The sequence below is a fragment of the Dermochelys coriacea genome, chromosome 11 (assembly GCF_009764565.3).
Source record: "Dermochelys coriacea isolate rDerCor1 chromosome 11, rDerCor1.pri.v4, whole genome shotgun sequence".
Lineage (NCBI taxonomy): Eukaryota > Metazoa > Chordata > Testudines > Dermochelyidae > Dermochelys > Dermochelys coriacea.
In genome coordinates this window covers 24,490,758-24,511,108 of record NC_050078.2, presented here as the reverse complement: position 1 = coordinate 24,511,108, position 20,351 = coordinate 24,490,758, and the positions used below count along the sequence as shown (strand labels likewise).

Here is a 20,351-nt window from a genome sequence, read left to right as displayed (position 1 = left end):
AGTCTGTACTTTACCGTCCTTGACAACATACAACTGCTGGGTTCTCTGGATCTCTGATCCAGTGTAGTGCTGGCATTGCACTGTGTCAGGTTACATTGGGTCATGTTTCATCTGTGATGTGACATAATATGACATAACTCAATGTGATGTGATGCACAGAACAGTCAGATGCCCACAGGAAGCATATATTCTATGACTAGGAGCAAGTTGTTCACCACAGCAGGTACAGAATTCTGAACCCACTCACACATCCATTGATGTAGATAATTAGTATACAAAGCAACACTTTGTGCTATGCTCATTCCACCCCAGTAGTTTCCTATAAAACACACTCTGAAAATATACTTTATGGTGAGGGTTAGCTAAGATTATTTCACATTTGGGTATTATGGTATCATAAAGAACTGTGAAATCGTCTCCATCAATAAGCGGCATTATATCTCCATTTAGAACCCATTGTTCAAGCACCAGTATAACAAGGGGATGGGATTGAAGTGCTCGATTTATTCAGGGAAGTAAACCTTTTGAAACATTTTCGTGTTCTGAAAACTTGGCACATTTATGCCCCCAGTGGCACCCATGTTTGGAGAGAATGCTGTTACGAGATACTAACATCACCAATCATCTCCTCACTACCGCAGTCACTGCTGAAGGTGTCACATGCCCTCCTTCCCTGGACTAACTGCAAGAAGGTGGTATGTCCATGACCACATCATCAACTGAAAGGAGCACAGAAGTGGTTGTGGGAGAAGAGTAGCAATAAAAATGGGGAGGGGCTTGGGAAGGAGGAGGAGGAAGAATGGATCTGAGAAAAGAGGTGGTGGGGAGGGAAAAAGGGCTTGCTGGATAAAGGAGAGGCATGTAGAGAAATAAGAAGTCTAGACAATAAAGGGGTTTGCATTTTGTTATTGTTTTGAAACCATACTCCAGGAAGCGGACAAGTTTGAACACAAGCTCAGGGTACATGCTCTGCTGAGGACAGAATAGGGACTTAACCCATTCAGAATGATCTGGATAGAGAGGGGAAATGGGCTGTTAGAAAAGGAGTGCTAAAGCTCAGCTATTCCACTGCAGGGAAGTAATTATCCAGGTCTGAAGGTCCAGAGGAAGCCATGGGCCATCTGCATACACACACACACACACACACACACACACACTCAATAACTGGATGAATTCCCCTTCATACCAAATTTCCCCTGTGAATGTAGTCGATCAATGACCTTCCCAATCCTACTCCCAATAGCTACTACTTCCCTTCTGCTCCCTCTTTCTAGCTACTGCCCCCTTTAAAAGGACTCTTTGAAAGACTGAGATCTTAGAAGGTGCTCATGTACGCTGGTGACAGGAACCCTACAACTACTGAAGCAGTAGTTTCATTGAGTGTGGACAATTGTTTTCCTACTCAATCTCAGTTTCAGATTCTTGTCCCCCCATCAACATTATCCAATATGCAGGGCACTCTCAGGAAAATATTTATTTGCTTTAAATATCATTTTCATTGGAATTAAAAAAAATCATGGACACATCTCTGTAGCACTCTGGTTTCGCCAAAGTCTTTCTATAAATCTAAATTTGGAGGCAAATATAACTTGATACCTTTTAAGCCAGAATGAAACAACTATGGTCTAACTCATTACTACAGAAGCATATGAATGAGGAGTAACAAAATTAAAAGAATAACCAGTTCCAGAAAACAGCATGAAACAGATTACCCCTCACAGGCAAACAACTGAAATGTATAGTTGATATCAACAAAGAACCTGATTTAAATCATCACCATTTTGGAATGTCAATTTGTGAAAATTTTACAGTACTGTCCATTTCCAGATCTGTATCATTTCCTTAGATTTTTCATACAATATAAAAGCTGAGTTGATTAATTTTCATACAAGCTCCCTAAACTAGTATTTGCTCTCCCTCTTAATATTTTTGTTGAAATATCCGTGATAGATATCTAAGTCAGAGCATACCAGAACCCTGTCCATGCCACAGTTTAGAGGCTGTTACCACCACATTTCACTTTTTTTGGTTAATTTTTGTTTTATTGAAATTGCTGTGATATCAAGGATGGTGAGGCACATTCTACTATATGTAATAAACAGACAGCCCTTTTAAAAAGCACACAAGTCTCCCCCTAGCTACATCACATTGGGCGTCCACAAAGGTATTTAAACACATGTAGTTCTGTACATGTGATTTACTGAGAAAATCCAGTGTTCACTGACCCTCAAACTCACACCACCACAATGTGTAATGGGCTAAGGTTAGAGCACTGGGCTATAAAACAAGAGCCTGGGTGACATCCACTTAAAGGTGGTTATTTTTTTCATACTGCATGGGTCGTATTTACCAGTTTAAGTGTGTTGCTTTGTTTCTGAATTTAGAGAGCAATAAAGAAAGCCATTCCCAAGAATGAGAGCACACCATTTTTAATAACATTAGCTATGAATCTGGGCAGCTCACACATATGATCAAGTGTATTGTCAACAAGCTACAGGTGTACATAAAAAAAGGCAGGGGAAGTGCAAGTGTGATTATGAGCTCAGCCTGTTATCAGCTCCCTTATAAAGCATTCATCCCAAGGTGCCCTTGTTTTATATTTAGGTATTTCTTGCCTATAGTTTTAGAAGTGTGTGCGCAAAACTAGCAGCTTTATTTTCCCTTACAGGGGAGATGTTCACAACCGGCCAACGGGGATAATGATATACTGTAGCGTGACAAAGGTTGCTAGGGTTGATCGCCACAAGGGAGGAAAATTGTAGGAGGTGTTTTTACATACACATACACAGAAACCTTTATTTTTAAAAAGGCTGGCAAGTCACCATGCTATTTGCCTCCTCCCAGTCACTTGCAAAAATATTTAGGGTTTGCTATTCCAATTCAAGACTTCAGCAAATCCCAAATCTGGGCTACAGGTGGCTAGAGCTGTGAGAATAACTAATTTTTCCATTTTCTGGAAGATCTGAACATTTGAAAAAATTATTCAGTTTGATCCAAACCAATTCCAAGAAATTTCAGGCAACCTTAACTCTGGCATTTCCTTACTTTAACTTAACTAGCTTAACTTTGCAACCTAAATAATGTTCTTTTAACATAGTGTGTGTGTTTAATATTTACATCCACAGACCCCAATTCTGTAACTGCATTTGTGCAAGCAGACCTCTGTGCCAGTGCAGAGGCCCGCTGAAATCCATGGGAGCTGCTGGGTGCTCAGCACTTTCCAAAAGCAGGCCATTTAAGCTATAAGTTTTGCAGCCTAAATTTAGGCTGCTGTTTTCAAAAAATATTGACCTAAGTGCCTATCTGAGCTTCCAAATTTAGAGCTGGGTACCTCATTTCAGTGATAGAGGCCTAAGTTTTGGGCCTTGTACTTCTGCATACATTCCTACGGAGTTAGTTTCCAAAAAGGGAACTGATCGCTCATGAAATTTAAAAAGGAAAATAATAATTCAAAGCTTTCCAGTGTGAGTTTCTTGCATACTTCTTGCTTTATTTCTAGATACTAATCACTCTATTCAGCTCTCACTTGCAGTTTTTATACCCGAGTATTTCCACTGACCTGAACAGAGTTGCTCCTGGCATACGTTAGTGAATGCAAGATAACTTGTCACAGGTGACATTTTAAAATGTCTCTATGGGTATGTCTACACTGCCCAAAAAACCCACACCTAACAACAGTGAATCTCAGAGCATGCAGGTCACCTGACTTGGGCTTGCACTTTAGGGCTAAAAATAGCAAAGTAGGCGTTTCCCCCTCCCCACCCCCCCAGCCCTTGCGGGCCACAGAACCAGAGTTCCAGCCCAAGTGGGATTTAAGCTATTAAGTAATTTAGGGACTTTTGAAAATTTTACTGCATCTGTAATTTTCTGTTTTGGAAGTTTTATATACTCTAATTTTTGCTGGTAGGAAATATCACTGGGTAAGTATCTTCCGTCTACAGAAATCACCTGCTCCTAAGCTTCTCAGAAACATTTTTTAAAATGTGCAATACAATACAAACATGTGTGTTGCATTAAATTGGGTTATACCAGGTCATGACACAGTATATCCCAATATAATCTAATGCAAAGCAAATCACTCACTACAACATAAATTTAGAGAAAAGCTTCCCTCCCCCCCCCAATTTAGACAACAGCTGCTGTAGATAAAGTGTCCACACTATCCCATATGGACAGGTAGGTATGCATTGCTTGATAGTATCTGAATTACAAGGCAGCTAGATACATCTGTATTCAGATGCAACTGTAAATATTTATAGCCTGAGCTTAGTGGGCACAGCTGGAGGAAAAAGTTATTTTTATTGAAACAATGTCATTTACAGAAGTATTCTCTATATTTTCTTGAATACCATGGTAAATAAACACCATGGTGCAGTAAATGTGGACCCTTCAGAAATGACCATGGTATTCATTCAGGGTATGATTAAGTTCAGTCACAAAACCCAGCATACTCTATCTTAATGTGAATGAAGTACAGGTGGTAAGGTTCAGGAGATGAAATCTACCATCTTTGGGTGAGGATCCAGGGCTACAATCCCTTTGCCCTTGTATAGCCTTGGAAATAATGACTAGCTACTCTACACCTCATGAAATGTGGACCTAGTGGCTAGAACACAATTGTGGTCCTATAACCTCTCCCCACCTCTCATTCCCACTCTGCATAATATGTGGCAAGAGTGCATGGAGTCCTCCTATGCGCTAATTCACTGGTGACCCCAACCCTATGCATTCTACTACATAACTTAAGTGGCACAGAAGTGTTTGTATAGACCCTCTGCATCAGACTAGATTTCATCTATATGGAATTCTTAGAGCTGGGTAAATCATTCTTGGAGTCATTGCAACTGGCATTCAAAATTGGTAGCACTGATGCATACCAGACTATCATGATCGTAATGACGTAAAGGCATCTTCTGTAGGTGGAATATTTGTATGTACATCTACATCTCACTTGCAGATGGAACATGGTTATGTTAAGAACATGGGTGTAGTATACACACATGTATCATTTGATAAAGTATGAATTTATCTGAATTGTATATTTTAATTTTATTAATCATAACTGCAGTATACTTCTGAGGTCTTCTGCATTTATACTACTTTAATGTTATCTACCATATCTAATAGATATGCCAACAGATTTGTGGTTGTATTAATAAGAGCATCTTGTGAAGTGGCAGCAACTGGAAGTAGAAAAGTAGAAAAACATATCCAGCACTAAAACAAACAATTACTGATGATGTAAATATATATCCAGTCCCACAAGCTGACACGAACCCTGCTTACAATTTAGATTACTTCAGTTGAACTGTCTTCAAACTCAAATTCATGCTAATGCAGGTACTGTAAATACTGCTTGAGCCTTAATTCAATAATGAGATCAACAATTACACTTAAAGATAACTTACCATTTCAGCAGTGTGAACAAAATCCTTTTGATCACACCTGTATGGTGCTATTCATTATTTTCTTTGATGATTAACAACACTGAAATATGCTAGTTAAAAAGAAAAAATGAAGTGCAATATTTATACCATCTTATGAAGTGCATTAGCAAATCTGAGGACTTAGAGCACCTAAATTAAAAAGAAAATTATATCAATATTTGATGTGTTTCTCTTCTTTAACATCTTGTGGTATATATACACACACACAAACATCAATAAAACTCCTGACCTTGAATTTATTGCATTACCTAGAAATGTGATCTTTTGCCTACAAAATCCTCTTCCTGCTCATTTCTTTCAAATCTTTGTTTCCTTCATCTTATTGCCTGCAGAAAACAGGAATTCACTATTTGCAAAATACAAGACATGGATGTTGGGAGACATTTTTAGTAGAGGAGGGAAAAAAAGCAATTATTTGACTTTGGGTTTTCACTATTATTCTAAGTTGGAAAAAATGGCATGAAGACATTGTGCTAGGCAACAGATCATGTAAACATTTCCTGTGACAGTCTTTCATCATATATGGGAACATTTACACTGCCAGAACTTGTCTTCTTTAAAAATGTCAGCTCTGTAAGTTTGATGCACATGTGCTCCTTCTGTAAGTGTCTGCTCAGGCAGACAGTTTACTAATTTGTGGCTCAGTAAACCTTTCACTGCACTGAGCACCTTGAGGTTAGCACATCTCTAATCATTATTTGATAACAGAAGTCTGTAAGCATCACAACCCTAGTAACAAGAACATTGTATCTTAGCAACCAGCTTTGATATTCAAACAATTTCATTAAAGCGTAGCACCTCTTAGCAGGTGGGTGAGTGCGGGTGTTGATAAACATTTATAACATGATCAACCATTGTGTTTGCCAACACTATAATCAACATGACAAATTTATGGATTTGTTTACAAGCTCTTAGGTATCCAACCTAAGTAGGTAAACTACCTTGTATCTCTAGATACAGATATAGTCAGAGACTTGATGCTTCTTTATATTGTACATACTGAATAAAAGTTTGGCAGATAAATACATTTCACCATAAAAATCATCATTTAAATTAAACCACAAAAATTGTGTTAGAGTGAAGGCAAGTATTAAGTTTTATCCCCAAGAGATCAAGGAAATTTGAAGTCAAAACTGTCCTTAATTTATCCTACTGTTACTAATACATAGATCACATTCCATAGTGTCATAAAGATCCCACAACACATAAGCAATGACATTTTGGCCCTGAACCATAACTCCTTTATTTTATGTCTTGAATTAAATTCTAGTGATTAGAGCAGAAGACAGAGAATCAGAACCCTAGGACTGTATCACCTGATGTGTTGCTACTTCACTGTGTGATCTTGGGTTTGCCATTCCAATGTATTAGTATCTCAGTTTTCCCAGTTGTAAAACAACTATATGACAATAAATTGTTCTATTAATCATCATGTTATTTCAACACAGCAGATATAAACTGGTACATAGAGCAGGTGCAAAATATAATTTTTAGTGTGTGGTTTTGAATAGTGGTATTCAAGAAACCAAAACTATTATAGTCCTTCTAAAATCGAGGGCCAGGAATCATGGTTCAGACACAGGTGCACAGGCAGGCTGGCTGCATGTCTACACACAGGATGTCTACTCAAAAAGCCAGAATAGTATATTATTATTGTGATGGTAGTACAGTGATTTTAGGTTTCAGAGTAGCAGCCGTGTTAGTATGTATCCACAAAAAGATCTTGTGGCACCTTAGAGACTAACAAATTTAATTGAGCATAAGCTTTCGTGAGCTGCAGCCCACTTCATTGGATGCATGCAGTGGAAAATACAGTGATTTTAGACACCTTGGGTACTATTTTTAAAAGTACTAAGCAGTGGTCTAACTGAAGCTTCCTCTGAAGTCAATGGGAGTTTTACCATTGGCTTCAGTACATATAGAGTGGGGCCAATGTTGAGCACCTTTAAAAATCCCACACTTTGGGGCCTGATTCGCCTCACACAGTGATTTCAAAGAGATGATTCTCACCAATGAATATAGATCATTGTAAAACTTGTGTAAGCCAGTGGAGAGTCAGGTGTGGTGTTGGATTATTTTGGGGTGGGGAAGGGAGTGGGGGGGTAAGGTTAGCATTGCTCCAAAAGTTTGTAATAGCTACTCTAACACTATTAAGATCAAACCATGCGACTGCTGTAATTACGGTGATTTGCAAAGCAACAATTTACTAATTCACAGATTAGCTTTTTTATGATCCAGCTATTGTAAAAAGAATTTGATAGTTTCAATCCAGTCCTAGGCAGATAACAAGTAACAACACACACTCCAAACCAGTACAATTCTGAAAAATTAATTGATTCTAGAGAGACTGCAGATTAATCTAATCCAGATAAATTCTCTCCCCATTTTTGAGAGACAAAGTGTACAACAAAATGAGGCTTCGTTTACTGATAAATCTCCATATCTTACATTCAGTACTTTACTTCTTGATACTACTTATGTAATTAGACCAATTATTATTATATATGCATTTCTATAATATCTATGCTATGGTGACCAAACTGCGTCTATACAAGTTCATATCTGCCAACATTATGAAAAATTGACATCACTCCATTTTATTATCATTTTTTTCTATTCTTTGAATGTTGTAGATTTGATGGGCCAAATTCTCCTCAGAGTTACACCAATGTAACCGTATTGAGGACAATGTGTTTACACTTGTGTAACCAAAACAGCACTTGGCCTCACATGGTCTAAAGCTGACAGACATTTTCAGAAGAATAGCGAGTCTGTTTTGAATACTTTCCAGTTTCCCCTCTGATGTTCAAAAAAAAAGGGGGAAGGGGAAAATCTGACAAAAAGGATGGTTCAGTGGTTAGGGTGTTAGCTGAGAACTCGGAAGACTGGGGTTCAGTTTCTTCTTTGCTTATAGATTTCCTGTTTGACCATGGCCAAGTCCCTTAGCCTCTTTAAAATGGGGATAATAGACCCTCCCTACCTTACAGGGGTATTGCAAAGTCTGTGAGGTGCTAAGATACTATGGCAATAGAAGCCACGTAAGTACCTTAGATAGACAGGTGAAATTTACACAGTACTTTGTCTTCTATTTGTATCTGATGAATTATTACTTTAAAAAACATTCTGAATTTTTTAGTATATGTTAAGATAAATGTGCATGGCACTTCACTACAAGTTTCCAAAATATAAATGTTTCCCATTTTCAGTGTAAACAGGTATTTTACAGGAATTTTGCAGTTGTATTAGAAATCCTGCCTGATTTGCTAAGGGTGTTTAAAATTTACCATAGGTATAAATTAAAATGCAAGAAAGAGATAAACAAGAAACTTTTGCTAACTGAAGTTTGTACCTTGTACCTATTGCATCCAAGGTAACATACCGCATCACTGATTTTACACTGGACATACTACACCATGCTATTAATCTACCTGAAATACCTTAGATTAAGTGAAGCATTATAGAATAGGTAACTGAAACTCCCCTTTTGAAATTAAAACCAGCCACTATGAAAAACACTTTTATTGTTTTAGCTTGTTCCCATGTGTTTAGTTTGCCTCCCAATACAAAACTCTGACAGATAATAAAACAGAGTACAGTAGGGCTGGGAAAGAAAACCCAGCTGGCAAACAAGAGCAATGTTTTCATAAAAGACCCAGGATTGCAAGAGGAGGGTGAGTTTAATATCTTGAGTGATTTTAATTAAGAAATTGACAAACAGAACTGAGGAAAAGAGTGACGAAAGGCAAAATATCAGGCCCCAGCTTCTCTCGGGATCAGTCCCTTCAAAGGGGAGAATGATCTTGCACTGAAGCACAGAACAATGAATTGCACAATCTGGATTCTTTCCCTGGCTTTGCTATAGACTCCCTGGGCAAGTGACCTTCAGCAAGTCATTTAACTAGAGACAGTCAAGAGACAAAGTCTTTTCCAGAAAAAGATTTCCCACCAACTTTACACTCTCTGTGCCTTCTGTAAAATGGGGATAATATGTACTTAAACTCACCAGGGTAATGTTTGGAAAGTGTTTTGGAATGCACAACATGAAGGTGCTGTATTAGTGCACTGAGCTGATTTTTAATGACACTAAAGACTCCCTCTGATATCTCTTTACCCAAACCCAACACAACCAGCATGTGGAGTATGGATTTTGCATTGGCTAGCAGCTACATTTTTGTCATTGAGAGGGCAGGAAGCATCTTTTTGTTCTGGATTTGTACATTGCCTAGTACAATGGCGTCCTGGCCCATGCCTAGGATTTCTCAGCACTACAGAAATACAAATAATAAATAATAGAAAAAACAGAAAAAGCAGTTTGGGAGGATGTTTCATCACTTTCCTTCTTAAGGCATGCTCCTCAGTTACCTTTCCAGAACATGTGTTCAGCAGTAGAAGACAAAGAAATTCACAAATATTAGTTACCCTGGACCTAATTTTTATTAGGTACATAAGGCTGCTGCCATATTGGTCTGAATGGAGATGGATATTAAACAACAAAGAACACAACCTATATATAAGTTTCTCTTTGGTCAAACTTCTATCCGCCCAGCCAGCACATTGTATGCTCATAGACACAGTCAGCATTTCTGGTGCTCACTGTTCCAACAGCTTCTAACTGTATTTATAAAATATATGGCTTCAGAAGCTGGTAGATACTAACCTCTATCTCTCTCAGCTCTTATAAATATATGGCCCCCCCTTCAACCAGTCTGTGGAATATCTTTTGGGGGGGGCAAGAAAAGGGTGGGGGGGAGCCCACACCAGAAGGAAACCACTTCACAACGCTTACTTAATACTACTACAAGACAGCAGGCAAGTATATATTATAGAAATCTGCAGTGAATAGAAATTGAATTGATAATAAGACATTTCACTATAAAACGGATAATTATGTATCACTTAACACATATTAAATATTCCTTACAGCACCACCATGAGCTAGTTAAGTATTATCCCCATTATACAGATACAGAAACAGACAATGATTGTTTCAGGACTGCAAGTCACTTGGCAGAGGTGGTGCTTGAACTGAGTGGCTTCAGGATCCCATTTCTATGTTCAGACTCGAAGCCAAGAAGAGAAAACATTGAGGGGAAAAGGGAGGGTTTAATAATAATATTTCTAATATTATGGAAAGTCAAGGAGGTGGAGAGCTACAGGAAGGCTATTCCCGGTAACAAGCTTCAGAGGCACACATGGCAGCGAGACTGTGGGAGGAGATGGAAGGGGAGAGAGGACTAGATGGGTGTTAGGGTGGCAAGAGGAGAAATACATGAGATGTATCTAACTGTGCATGAACAAGTCGCTAGAGAATTTTAAAATTTAGAAATTAATTTAAAACTGGATGCTGAAATTAGCAAAGAGCCAGTTGAGAGATGGTGGAGGGTAGGAGTGATATTCTTTTTCAAGGTCTCACTGGTAGAGCAGCCCAAAATTGGGGAAAGGGAACATTTTTGGACAATATTGTGTGATTTTTCCCCCTCTTTTTTTCAACAAACTATAGAGCAGCCAAAAAAATTACTTTCTGAAGCAAGCAAGAAATATTTTGAAACCCTTTGTAATGACCTACCCTCCCACCCCAAAACCAGCACTGGCCAAGTTGTCACACATTCCAAAAACCACAGCTACACCAGGGATTACTGTGGCCCACTGCATGTCAGTTACCTATATTACTTGCTCATTGAGCCACAACTTGTCCTTTGAAGGGGGGGGGGGCTGCTTGCAATAATTTAAACTCCTATGAAAGATTTCTTCCTATACTATGAATATTGCAATAGAACTCAAGGCCCCAATCAGGATCCCACTGGACTGATAGATATACGCTAAGTGCAGTCACGACAGGAAGACAAAAGCTACATACAATTAAGTGGTTAGCTTTTTTGCTACTTTGACATGGGTCTTATAATTAGCTTCTCTGCAAAACACCTGCTATAAATTCTTTAATTTTTGTTATTTTAACTACAGGTCTTGGTCTTTTAACATCTTTTTAATGGAGGTGGCTAATACAAGGACAGAAAGTTCAACGCTATCTCTAATCACAGAATGCCAGAGTTGGAAGGGACGGACCTCAGGAGGTCATCTAGTCCAACCCCCTGCTCAAAGCAGGACCAATCCCCAATTTTTGCCCCAGATCCCAAGTGGTCCCCTCAAGGATGGAACTCACAACCCTGTGTTTAGCAGGCCAATGCTCAAACCACTGAGCTATCCCTCACCCCATTGTCAATTTGGAGTTAAGGTCTTAAATGGCCTGTTCTGTAATAAAAATGGACATCATCACCGGAGCTGACCAAAGGACTATAACTCTGTCTTGTGACAATTTTTGAGATTTCAAGATCTGTTTCTGTTCCACACTGGAATGATAACAAAACCCTTTGAAAGTTTCATTGAAACATGGTTGAAACATGTCAAGATGTCTATTTTCAGAAGAAAACCTGAGCTTTTTCACTGGGAAGGTAGCATGTAGCCTAGTTGTTAGGGCTCTGGACTGGGATGTGAAGACCCAGCTTAAGTCTCTCCTGTACTGCTTGATTCAGACTGGAATTTTTCATCCCACATCAGTCTGAATCAGGCAGATGATCTGGAATTTGAACATTAGAGTACATCTACACTGGAATAAAAAACCTGTGCCTGGCCCGGGTCAGCTGACTCAGGTTCACATGCTGTTTAGATGTTCAGGCTTGGGCTGCAGCCCAAGTTCTGGAACTGTCCTCAATGCATCCCCCTTGTAGGGTCCCAGAGCCTGGGCCTGAACATTTACACAGCAGTTTTACAGCCCATCAGCATGAGCCCGATGAGCCTGAGTCAGCCATTGGCATTTAATTGCTACGTAGACATACCCTTGGTCTCCAACGTGCCAGGCCAGTACCCTAACCATCAAGCTATAGAGTGGATAATTTAGGTGAACTTTGTAGGAAAACATGACATGCACTTGATTAGATCCACTAGTGATAAGATGCCTGTTTTCTGCATCCTAGTTCTGAAACAATAACTTTCCCAGTAAAACAAAAAGGGGATTTGGAATGATTTGTTAAATGTGATTATGAAATAAGGACCTGACTACCTTCACAAAAGCAAATTAGAGATGATGTATTACATGAAACTCCACCCTCTTCCACATTCACAGACAAGCAGGTTGTACAGTCTCTCTCTGCTCTTTGCTACAATCTTTACTACAGGCAGATAACATTCACCAATTAAATTTAAAAAAAAAACACTCTGACAGACATCCTGCTAGCCATGAGGAAATGGAGGACTACAGAGTTTTCACTAATCTGGGAGGCAAATGATTGTGCACGTGTGTCCAAAACCAAAGATACAACCGGCTTTGCTTAACAGATCAATTAAACATCAATACAGTGTATTGTTTTAAGTTATTTCGGGGTGCATGTGTCTGTGTGTGATGTTTCATTGGCAGCAACAGTTTTTCTGGAGCAGTATGGAATTTCCCGACAGCCTAGTGAGCAGATCACTGGGATCGACTTGACTTTCTTTGAGAGTCTACTGAATGGACAGACAAACAGCAGAGCTTGTGATTATCAGCTAAAGTATATACATTTGTTTTTCATTACTAGTCTAAGGGAAAAATCAGAACTGACATAATTGTAGTTTTTCTTAATGGTCCAGACCAAAACAGAAAAATAGGTTCAATACAAAAGTCGAAGTGAACTTTTGTCTTTCCAGAATGTAGATAAAAAAAAGTTAGAGCTATGTATGGACATAAATCAGAGTGACTTTTAATCACTCCTTGGCTCATGAGGAACAGCTACCACCTTTTAGGGAATGAGTGACTACAAAAAGGGGTGGGGGGGGGAAGATTCAGTCCATTAGGTTAATTCTAATTTTGAGTGTAGACTATTTAATATTTCCTTTGACTATGGATTGTACTAATGTTATTAAAATGTTCTAATGAAAAATCCTAATCCCAGACCGACTGTCTTGAAAGAGAGAAAGGTACATTTGTAGCTCACTGCAACATATAACATTTGTAATACTATTATTCATCATTAATACTAGAGTCCAACACATATAAACAGGTTTATAGGCTTCCCCACGCACCATTCCCCACTTTTTAAAAAACCCTTTCATCTTCCCACTCCCGCTAGTATATGAGAATGGCAGAAGAGAATACTGCATTACTGATTCTTACATTTCACATATTAGAAAGCATCAAATTTTTGGCTATCCTACTGATAACATGATCACCTTTACAACATTTAAATGTCTTAAAACTTCAGAAGGCTTTATCAAATATTGTGAATGATGACCAAAGCTAAAGACAAGCATCCTATTATTTTCCTAAGTATCTTTGTTATTATTTATAAACACTTTATATGTTGCTATAAGACAACCATGAGACATATGTCGACAGACAGAACACCAAATGTTTAATTTTGTTTTATTTCAGAATGATCTTTATATTGTGGGATTTTCTTCAGATTCCTATACATCATTTGAGAATCAAGCAGAAATCCTCATTTGACTCATCTCATTATGTGTCTATATTAAGTTTCATATTAAACCTCAAGTGCCATCTGTAACTTCCTGATAATATCTTTACACCTCTGAGGCTCTGATGTTTGATGGAAAGCCCCCTGGAACCTCACCTAGGGTATCATCAGATCAGGCAAACCTCACTTTCCTGTGTATTTACCAACTGAAGCATACACTCAACTGAACCTAGTTTGTGGAAGTCCATGGTTGATTAGTCAGCTGTGCAGTTTTCCCAACCTATCATTCCTATTGATATTTCTAAAATTTAACAAAATATTGTCCCTGGGTTCTATACCGAAACAGCAAGACATTACCTGAATAAAATGAAAAATGGCAACACTCTTCGTTACATTAATTTCTTACTTTTTACTTAGTGCAATATATCTAAAGAAGTGAAACTTACTGAATCAAATTTAATGGCATAATAAATTCTTCCCTTCAGACAATGTTGAAGCTTAATTCACTAGTGCACTTCAAGCCTTTGCCTTTAGCAACTGATGGGTCATTAGTCTGTAATCCAGCAGCTAGCCTGTTTGGAATCTAAACTAAATCAGCAAGTACCATATCAGTAGTTTCTGAAATATGATTGGCAGGTCAAACGTCCTCAAAAAGACTGCCTGGGGCAGTTAAGACTGGTATAGGGCATGACCAGAACAGAACCAAGTAATGAATCTGAAAGCATGTACTCACTAAAAACTTCATTCATTCTATCTCACTAAACAGCAGTTCTTCAAGTCATTTGGCTTATATTTTTGATGTTTTTAAACCAGTAGGTCATGCAATAAAATTGTCCTGTATGTGCCAATAGGCTTAACATACAGATCATTGGTTTGCATGCTTGGGCATATTTTATTTATATTTTTCCCCTGAGTTTTTCCCTAATAGCCTGGTACAGGCAGTAGAAGCATTACAAGCTGCCCCACAGCACAGTCTAGCAGTACTTTAAAAATCACAGTGTTTCAAAAATTCCCTTCTGTCAGAAACCCAATGACTGTGAAGTGTCAGCTCCTACACCTGAAAAGCCAGAATGTACATGCAGTTTTAGCACATTCCTGAGACTTCACAACAAATCAGGATCGCCAGCTGTGAATGCTGGGTTTTTACGTTATGTATGAAACAGAATCCAGAGGTAACCATTTTAGGGATTTTCAATGTACATCTAAAATCAAGTTCAGCTTTAAGATTTATTAAGAGTTTTTCAGACAGACAGAAATGGAAGATGTGTTACCTTGAATTTAAGATGCATCCTATGTTTGTCTCCAAATGTCCTACCACACTAAAGGTTGCACACTCATAAAACTTGATCCATAGTCTAGTGCAGTCAATTGGCATCAATGGGCTTTGGATCAGGCCTTTGTCTTTACATTATGCTGAGGCTGTCTGTGACAAATTTAGCTTTTGATAGCCTATACAACATTATTCCAAACATTTCCCAGATTCAACAAAATAATCAAAACTTCTGAACATAAAGATCAGATTTACTGTTTCATTTTCTTTCCTCCACCACAGCTTGTTAAACACTTTATTGGGATGAGATGGGTGAAGTTTTCCAGAAGCAGCAGTATAATAGCAAAGGGGTACTTGAGCTTGATGCTTGGGTTTCAACCTCAGGTATTCAGCAGCCAAGGAATACATTTTTATGCGGTTCCTTTGGACTATTTATTGTGCAACTCCTGTGTCATACTGGTTTAAAATCTATGTGAAGGGTATCCAAAGTTCTGGATAGGGAGTTGTTTTATAGATTGAAATAAAAAATTAAAAATGGATGATTCAAGATGTGTTTTAGTCTACTGATTTCTTAAGTCAATGCAGAATATTACAATCATAAGAAAAAATTAGAGTACAAACATCGTTTGGAATATTTGATGAGGTCTTCATGTTACAGAATAGACTAAATATGTCCTAGTAGAACCACACTTGCTGAGCCACCATATGCACCACATCTAATGAAAGATACCAGCAATTTCAGCATGATATAGATAATGACAACACAGTAGGTGCAGTGGAGAGCAGCAAGAGGGTTAAAACCATACAACTTTAATTTAAATATCAACATTTTCCATGCAAATGCAGTAAACATTTAAGGAATTCACCAGAGTTTATCAATAAAGGACTGATTACCCATGCACACTGAAACTTCCTTAGAGAGTTTATAGTCTGGGTTCACTGGGAAGGGACCATGTCTTCGAATTCATTTTTGCAGAATCTCACATCAAGAGATAATGAGGTTTGGTAAACAGGGAATTTGCATTGTTTTGCGTAACATCCTGATTGCAGCTTGGTTTAATAAAATTATAGTAATGGGAACTTGGGGTGCACAAGAAAGGCAGGTAGGTTGACCAGATGTCCCGATTTTATAGGGACAATCCTGACATTTGGGGCTTTTTTTTAATATGGGCTCCTATTACCCCCCAGCCCCTGTCCTGATGTTTCACACTTGCTATCTGGTCACCCTAAAGACAGGGTAGGGTCCATCATGACTTTCAGTCACTTTCACTTGTTGGAACTCAATGCAGCTTCAATAGAAAACCAAATAGCTGGCATTTCAAAAATGTGTTTTTATAGTATATGTACCCTTTATAGAACAGAGCTAGGGAATTTAATCGGGTTAAAACCAAGGAGACCACAGAAATTTAAAAGTGATTCTATCCCCTCTATTTCTACAGGTTTTGTGCAGTTACCCAGAGAATTTTTTTAAAATACACACAATGCAGTATCTAATAGAAGTAAAATCACCGCTAATTAAACTCATTTTCCTGTTCATAAAAGTATAAACGTGTTTGCATCTTCCAGCTGGCAGAATTCATTCCTGATACAACTCTACAGAAGTCAGCGGAGTCACAGTAAAAGTTAGCTTTGGAGGTTTTCTTTTTTTAAATGTGGCAGGAGATATGTATTGAGCACCAACAAATCGCATCAAAGACAGTGGAACAGCAGATGTTCAGCATCTTTGAAAAAAATCAAGCTAGTATAGTTTAAGGAAGCTGACCCTTTAAAATGTGAGTTTTTTTGCAAGCCAGGGGCATATACAGGTGTTCTCTGTCCAAACATGTACTGTTAATACACATTCTCTTCTCTAATCAATAGAAGATAGCTAGAAATGCTGACTCAATGGGCCAGATCCTCAACTGGCATCAATGTAGCTTTGCTGATTTACATCAGTTGATGACAAGGCTCTATGTCTTTAACTAATATACTATAATATTCTCTCTCTCTCTCTCACACACACACACACACACACACACACACACACACAGAGGAGGTGAAAGGTACTTAAAAATGAGAAGATTTAAATTCCTTTTTTATTTATTATTGAACTATCAAAAATACTCCGTCATTTGGGATCTCCCTCTGTAACTCACTCTTTGTATGCAGAGGTACTTCAGTGAACCCAGCAAAGTGAGCCCAAAATGCTAACTTGAGATTTGCATTATAAATGGCAGATACAAAGAAAGATTTTTTTAAACTTTTGGTTGATCTAGCATATCAAAGAACTTTTTCCTCTCTTTTTCTAAGCTCCTTCAGTGACTGTATTGAAGTGAACTGAAAGGATTAGCTTGAAAGTGGCAAGAAATCTGGCATGCAAGAAAAAAAAAATTCTCCACTTATTTCAGTTGAACTCTTCATTGGGGGGGGGCTCTTAGTCTTTAAAAATGTGCTTTGCTGTCTCACACACATGCTACTCTCCACTGCGTAAATACCAAACAAAGTGAAAATAGGAAGCACACAAAAACAACTCCTAACATTGGTTCCTGCAGTCTCCACTCACCCTACCAGGTTGCTACAATAAGGACCAGAGTGAAAAGTTCAATATCCATTTGCTGCTACCACTATTACTAGCACTTTAGATGTAGCTGTTGTAGTGAATTTAGTGATACTCTTCTCTCTTCCCCACACATCACCTCAAACACCTTTCTACAAGGATAAGCCATTCGTGTTTTGACAGAGGACCCATCTCAGCAACGCACACAGGAAAGACAAAGGCCAAGACCTCAACCAAGACAATTACCACCAACCACAGATTTCAGAGCTTGCAATGTGCTCAGCATGTTTTTGCTCTGGTATTGTTCACTGGGGGAATATGAAACCCCATAGGCATGTATTAGCCGGGAGATGGGGATTCCAGTTTCTGGAAAAGTTAGGAACAGAATCAATATTAATTCTCATACAGCTCAATCCTGTAGCAAACCTTGCACGGAAGTCAATGAGAGGTGTGGCCAAATACATCAGGGTTTGATTCAGAACTTTCTTTCATCTATTTTTGATGCACTCATTTTTAAATTACTTTAACATTTATTTTCTAAGATTCCTAGAAGAATTAGGTCCTTTCTTCTCCCTCCATCTTCTTTTCCCTCCACTCTGGGGATCTTTCAGCTTCAGCTTCTGGCCTAATTCATCTTTTCTTATTTTGTTTGGATACTTAGGTAACGTAGCTGAACCTACAGAAAAGCTTCTGTGCTCACATAATTTCACCACCCTGAAACAAACCCAGTGACAGTCCTATGCCAACAATGAGCATTCTTTTACCTAGTGTTATTTTCCTGAGTGGACCTTCTACCTCTGTTCAGGGTCTTTGGAAGGCAGCAGACCTAATTGAAGGGTTAAAATCCATTGCTAATGTAATAACCTAGTATATGGATTTGTGTATAGGCCCAAAGTCCAGAGTTTGGTCAAGAGATCAGAGGCCTAGAAAACAGTGATTAGCTAAGAGAAAGCAGAACAACCAAAGATAACCTTGCTTTCACTAAGATATGCCTAGTCAACAAAACACCAGATGTTGGGGGCAATAATTGTGTCTTATTCAAAGTTGCAAATAGAACAAAGCAGCCCTGTTTCTGTTGTGTTAGTTTCTTCTGTAGGGAGATGTTCTTCCCACACCTTGAGTTTATGAAGGGTTCAAGCATGTCAGTATAAGATATGGCCTCCTTCCACCTCCCTTTCCCAGGAACCAATGCCTGCCTTAAAACACAAATGAACAACTTGAAAGAATCTTTATTGCCATATACTTCACTGTTTCTTTGCTTTTACCCCTAGATATGTATCTGTTGGACAATCAAAGCTGCTACTTCATTCCTATGGAACCCAAATCAAAAGTCAACATATATATTTTATACTAATAAATTTATTAAAGTACTAATTAAATGTTAAATGTTAATTCGTCAACTTGAAACCATGGGCGAAAACATGTAATCTTTGACCATTGGCTACTGTGCTATCATGTCTTGCAGCTAAACCTATCCGGGGGTGTGGGACTGCCTACCCCATCACTTTCCCCAGCCCACGGAAAATCCATATATTCTGTTATAACCAATTGATTGACAGTGTCTCTGGGTCGAATAAGCAAGGTAATCTCCATTAGCACTGTATGTAATAAACTCCTGTGTTTGACCTCTACACAGTGTGGATTTATGTCCTTCACTAATCCTCTTGTGTTGCATTGTCACTCTTTTCAACGAGACTCATGTTCCCCAGAGCATGTTTCCTTTCTCCTCCCCATAAAAGACTGATAAAACTAATCAAAGTAAATTCTACTAACCCTCTTGAGAACTTGGATTAGATTTAACCAGTTTGGGAACCCTAAAAATTAGCATGTGGTTATCCACCAGACAAACACAGTTGGAACTAGGAATTTGAAGTGAACCATGAAAAATTGTCTTCAAAAATTTCACGAGTGCCAAAAAAACCAAAGAAAGGCCCAACCAAGACCAAATTTATTGATTTATTTAACTGTGTTGTGAAAAATTTTGTACTGAACATTCTGGGCCAAATTCACCTCTTGTGTAACTCCATTGATCTCAACGCAGGATTAGATAGAACTGCAGCAAGAAGAAAAGCAAAGCAATACATACTAGCACCTACCATCTAGACTCATCCAGCCCTACATACAGCTACAATACAGTCATTGAACCCTGCAGCAGAGACATGCATACAAATACCTGGGCCCAGCTGAAGACAGTGCTGCATTGACAGGGAGAAGTAAATGTGAGACAATCTGGGGACATGGCAAAATGGAGGAACAAGTGACCACCAATTCTGTCCAAATGCAGTACATAACATGCATGTAATATATTTCCATTGTGATGTTTAAAAGCACATTTACCAGTGACTAGCAACAGGAAAATATAATTGATGTCCTATTATCTCTGGATGTAAACAACAGACCTTTGTCTTTCTTTTCTACAACCACTTTCCTACCATTTCATGCACATCATGGCAAGTGTCCTACTTACCTCTTTTTAGAGTAGCAGCCGTGCTAGTCTGTATTCGCAAAAAGAAAAGGAGCACTTGTGGCACCTTAGAGACTAACAAATTTATTTGAGCATAAGCTTTCGTGAGCTACAGCTCACTTCATCTGTAATATTTCACCAAGACATCTACTCGTGTCCTGAACTGAAATTCCACTAGTTCCAGAAAGTC

At 38.5% G+C, this 20,351-nt stretch overlaps 1 long non-coding RNA gene across 3 annotated transcripts in view; it reads right to left on the bottom strand.

Moving 5' to 3' along the window:
- The window catches only part of LOC122458088, a 186,820-nt gene that overhangs the window by 163,449 nt on the left and 3,020 nt on the right, over positions 1-20,351 (bottom strand). Inside the window, exons 2-3 of one of the 3 annotated variants that reach the window (XR_006277932.1) lie at positions 5,409-5,576; positions 2,734-2,962 (exon numbers count right to left, since the gene is read on the bottom strand). The exons of the other annotated variants lie outside the window; for them this stretch is intronic. This is a non-coding gene — a long non-coding RNA (uncharacterized LOC122458088). Of the gene's footprint in view, positions 1-2,733; positions 2,963-5,408; positions 5,577-20,351 lie in introns of those variants that run through there. 3 annotated transcript variants of the gene reach the window in all.